Source organism: Vombatus ursinus, unplaced genomic scaffold (assembly GCF_900497805.2).
Source record: "Vombatus ursinus unplaced genomic scaffold, bare-nosed wombat genome assembly UNPS02014945.1, whole genome shotgun sequence".
NCBI lineage: Eukaryota > Metazoa > Chordata > Mammalia > Diprotodontia > Vombatidae > Vombatus > Vombatus ursinus.
Window position 1 is genome coordinate 20,261,537 of NW_020954723.1, and position 5,511 is coordinate 20,267,047.

At 43.5% G+C, this 5,511-nt stretch overlaps 1 protein-coding gene across 7 annotated transcripts in view; it reads right to left on the reverse strand.

Moving 5' to 3' along the window:
- The window catches only part of ADCK1 (aarF domain containing kinase 1), a 209,011-nt gene that overhangs the window by 58,723 nt on the left and 144,777 nt on the right, over nucleotides 1-5,511 (reverse strand). The gene's annotated exons all lie outside the window — the stretch shown is intronic.

Here is a 5,511-nt window from a genome sequence, read left to right on the forward strand (position 1 = left end):
TGCCAGGCCTGAAGTCAGGAAGACTCATCTTCCTGGGTTCAAATCTGGCCTCAGACACTTATAAGCTACGTGACCCTGGGCAAGCCACTTAATTCTGTTTGCCTCAGTTTCCTCATCTGTAAAATGAACTGGAGAAGGAAATGGCAAACCGCTCCAGTATCTTTGCCAAGAAAACCCCAAATGGGATCAAGAAGAGTCACACACGACTGAAAATCAACAGAACAACAAAAACCAAAAAAAACCCTGGAAATAATAATAGCGCTTCCCTCACAGAGCTGTTAATGAGGATCAAATGAGATAATAAATGTAAAATTCAGTCAGATGTGACTGAATCGATCCCAGCAATAAGAACAACAACCTATAGGGGTGAGGATGGGGAGGGGACATGATGACTGCTATTGCAAGGTATAAACACCCCGTAGGAAAGGAAAGTGACCCCTTTAATCTCTCAATGTTTCTGATTTGCCAGAGGTTAGATGAGGCCAACATTCCCATCTCTTCAATCTTAACTCACTGAAGAACAGAGTAGATATTGAGAGTCATGCTAAAGTGTCTGATCCCTTCTTTCCCTTGCCTCATGCTGCTGCTGTCTTCATCCTTCACTCTCTCCCTCCTGTGGCTGCAGAAGCCTTATGCCCCCGTCATCCTGTCCCTTTGTTTTGCCAAGCCACACAGTTACTCCACTAATCTCTCCTCATAAATCATTCCCTTCAACCATTTCATCATTTTTGTGGCTTTTGCTGAACTGCTTCCCATTTGTCAACATCTCACCAGGGAGGAAGGCCCTGGTAACAGTGGAAGAAGGCCAAGGATCTGTTGCTAGCAGGACAGGATGGCATTCCTCCACAGAAAAGGGTATGGGTCCCAAAATCAGACTTTGGGTGGCACACACAGGCACACACACACACACACACACACACACACACACACACATCCCTGTGTACAGTGGTAAATGTGCTGGATTTGGAGTTAGAAAACCTAGGTCCAAATCTAAATTCTGTCATTTACTAGCTCTGTGACCTGAGTCAAGTAGTCATTCACCCTCTCTGAACCTGTTTTCTCATCTGAAAAATGAGGGGTTTGGACTAGATGACTTCTAAGGTCCCTTGCAGTTTTAAATCTATGATCTTATGTTTTTTTCCAATCATTTTTTTTTTGGTATGGGGTTTATTGGGACACAAGATACATCCCATCTTATCCACTCTCAAATAACAGCAACTGACTCTTAAAGTTTTATAAAATACTTTCCTTATAACAACCTTGGGAGGTAAATAGAGCAAATATTATTACCCTTGTTGAACAAATAATAAATAATAGCTAGCATTTTTTTTTTTTGGTGAGGCAATGGCATGAAGTGACTTGCCCAGGGTCACACAGCTAGTAAGTGTCAAGTGTCTGAGGTAGATTTGAACTCAGGTCTTCCTGAATCCAGGGCCAGTGTTCTATCCACTGAATAGCTAGCATTTATATAGGTCATTTTATCCTGAGGACAACCCTTGGAGGTAGGTACTATTATTATCCCCTTTGTACAGATGAGGAAACTGATTTGCCCAGGGATATACAGAAATATACAGCTAGTAAGTATCTGAAGAAAGATTTCAACTTAGCTCTTTCTGACTCCAGGTCCAGGACTCGATTCACTGGGCCACCAAGCCACTACAGCAAAAATACCAAATAATGAACGACAAAAAAACTAGGAGATGGGTTTAAATGACTTAGCAAGTTTCAGAACCAGAGCTCAATCCCAGAGCTTCGGAGTTCAAGACTAGTGATTTCCAGTGTTCGGGGCTACAATCACCCTTTTTACTTGAGTATGCCTGATAGCAAGGATTCTCACTTGGGATAGGAGGTCCTTTGGGTCATCTCTTGGTAGCCTTGCTCCATTCACTGCTTTCCCATCTCAGAACTGGATCAGGGCTTTCCTTTCAACAGAATAAAAGCCTATTTCTCAACTCATTTCGTCTCCCAGTCACCATCACTCCATGCTGATGCCCGCCAGCCACTAATCTCAGGAAGAATAATTACAGATTTGGAAACGTCCAACACAGTAAAAGCCTTTCCTGTAACCTCTATCAGTCCATAGTTCCTGAGCTCACAAGAAGAATCTTCAGGAAATAGAGATGATCCCTTCCTAAGCCTCAGCAGACTGGGGTAGAGTGCTCTGCTCCCTGTCTCACTTCCTACCTTCAAAAGGAAGAAAACACTGGGCAGGAACCAGTAGGACAATGGGACAAGACATTTCTAGATGATCTAAAAAAAAAAGAAAAGAAGTATCATAGATCTAGAAGAGCCCGAAGAGACCGTCTAATCCAACCCTTGTATTTTGCAGAGGAGGAAACTGAGGCCCAGGGAAGTTGTGACTTATTTAAAGTCTCACAGGTAGGTAAGCATAAAGAGGCAAGATTGGAACCTGGTACTCTATCAACATTCTTTTCCACTTCATAGAGGTGGTCAAGGAGGCAGCTTGGGAGAAGAGGGCACTGGATTTATACTCAGAGAAACTGGTTGCAAACCCTGGCTGTGCCACTTAGTACGTGTGTTTTCAGTTGTTTCTCAGTTGTGTCTGGCCCTTCATGACCGCGTTTGGGGTTTTCTTGGCAAAAATACTGGAGTGGTTTGCCATCTGCTTCCCCAGCTCATTTTACAGATGAGGAAACTGAGGCAAACAGGGTTAAGTGACTTATCCAGGGTCACACAGCTAATAAGTGAAGGAGTCTAGATTTGAGCTCAGGTCCTCCTGACTCCTGGCCCAGCACTCTGTGCACTATGGCGCCACCTAGTTGCCCATAGTACAGGTGTGACCTTGGGGAAATAATTTAACCTTTCTGGGCCGGAGTCTTCTCTAAGGAGAGGAGCTTGGTCTAGATGACTTCTAAAGCTAAAAGCTAGGATTCTATGACCTCTGCAATAATCTGGCTTTCTCCATTACACAATTTGTCACAACCCAACAAAAAAGTAGTTTCTCAGACAGCACTAGCTCCCAGGGAGAACGCATTGTGGGGCAAGGTATAAGAAGGGTTTCCCAGCAGGTATTATACTTGATACCTCACCTCCTGGAAGCCATTTTCAGATCTGCAAAACCTGAGAGAGGAAAGAGACCTTGACAATCTCCATTCCTCATTTCCTGGTGGCTGCACTCAGAATTATGAAACCTTCAAGATGGAAGGGACCTTTCCCCCAGAATGGAGAAAAAAAAACCCCTGTGTCTGCAGAGCTTCCACCACAACAGTTCAGAGGGGTCCCAGTAGAACAAAGTTGCAAAGCCTCCTCCCCAATCCAAGGAGGCATTTTATGATAGCACAAGGAGGGCTGTACAAGGCCAGGCTGTAAATCAGAGTCTGCGCACAGGCAATGCTGGAGATAAGAGCACCACCAACAGGTGACATTTCTATAGCACTCACACCCGGTGGAGGACCACAGTTACCATAGGGAGGCTCCATGGAATAGCGGCACAAGAACATAGGCTCAGAACTGGAAGACCTGGCACTGAGTCTTGGTTCCACTGTTGTGAACCTTGGGCAAAGTCCTTCAACCTCTCATCTGTAAAATCAGGATCCTGACTACCTACCTCACCTGGTAATTATTGTACAGATCAAAATGAAATAATGTGTAAATAAAGTGTTTTTTTCCATAAAGTACCACATAAATCTGTATTATTATGTTAACATCTTAATATAACATTTTATATAATATACAATATTATTTTTGTTGTTGTCCAGTTACAGTCATGTCTGACTCTTCATGACCCCATGGATTAACTGTCAGTGGGGTTTTCTTGGTAAAGATACTGGAGGAACCCCACGGACCGACTGTCTAAGGGGTTTTCTTGGCAGAGATACTGGAGTGGTTTGCCATTTCCTTCTCCAGTTCATTTTAGGGATGAGGAAACTGAGGCACATAGGATTAAGTGACTTGCCCAGAGTCACACAGCTAGTAAGTATCTGAGGTCACATTTGACCTCTGGTCCAACTTCAGATCTGGCATTCTATCTACTGTGCCATCTAGTAGCCTTGTATAATATTTTGCTATATATTATAATAAACTAGATGCAGTGTGCTGTAGGGGAAACAGAGTTGGCCACAGAATTTAGAAGACATGGGTTCAAGTTCTGTCTCTGACCCATTCTGGCTGTGTGACCCTGGGCAAGTCATTTAACCTTGTCCTATGCAACTGTAAGACTATAAATTGCAGAGATGATGCAAACTGCCTTGTATATGGTGGTTTCCACAAAAGGAATTCTCCATAACAAAATGTATTCATTCCTCTCCAGTCTGTAATCAGACTTCTCCATCTCTTCCCTCCCCCTCTCCCTTTTCAGCTTCTTTTGATGTGTAGTCTTGTATTAAAATGTAAGCTCCCTAAAGGCAGGGATTGTCTTTCCTTTTTTGCTAATATTTGTATTCCCAGCCATAAGCACAGTGCCTAGCACATAGGAAGCATTTAATTAACACTGGCTGACTGACTGAAATCACAGCTCCAATTCAATACATAGTTTTTATTAAACATTCATTTTTCTTGAGTTCCAAATTCTCTCCCTCCCTCTAGCCCTTCTCCCACCCATTGAGAAGGTAAGCAATATGATATCCATTAAACATGCAACACACAAATTTTAAAAATTAAATTAGAATGATGAGGATGTATTAGAAAGTACTCACAGAGGGGCAGTTAAAAAGTAGAAAGAGGACTGAACTGGAAATCCTGAGCTATATGTTGTAGGATTATGGGATTACAGACATAGAGGTAAAAGGCACCCTAGGAGTCCTCTACTCAAATTTCCTTATTTTATTTTTTTAACCTTCTTAAAAAATTGATTTGGAGAGAGGAGATTCTGCCAAGATGGTGGAGTAGGTCAGAAAATTCCAAGTTCTCCAGATTTCTCCCACAAACAAGACAAAATAGCACCTTAGGGTGAATATAGAGTAGTAAAAATGAATATGAGTAAGGGCAGAACAGTGTCCTCCTGGGACAATAGGAGAAGATCTGAAGAAAAATTCCACGATGAGGTTTGGTCCCCATGAAGAGTAAACACCTCCAGGCTAGGGTCCTAAACAGCAAGTGGTAAGTCCTGGGGTTTGCCAGGTTGGGATGCTGCCTCAGCCCCAGCCACAGGAACTGTTACCCTGGAACAGTGAGGGGAGGTGGGCATCTGAGCCTGGGAAGATAGAGGGAACTCCTGCTGACAAGGAGTGCCAGACCTAGCTGTGCTGCGGAGACATGGCTGGGGATGAGAGTGCAGAAGCAGTGGGGCAGGACGCTGATGGTTGTGGGCACTTACAGGAGGCTGAAGGTCTTGGTTTTGGTTCCAGGCCAGAGGGGAGAACTGAAGGAGGATCTGACACCAGAGGCACCATCTCCCATGCCGCAGGACTAGAGGTGATTACAAAAAATAAGCTGCTACAAATAAAAAAAAATAACAGGCAAAAGAGAAAGAATCTAACCATAGAGAGCTACTATAGGAATAGAGAAAACAGGGGTTCATCTTCAGAGGAGGATACTGAAGCAAAGAAACCA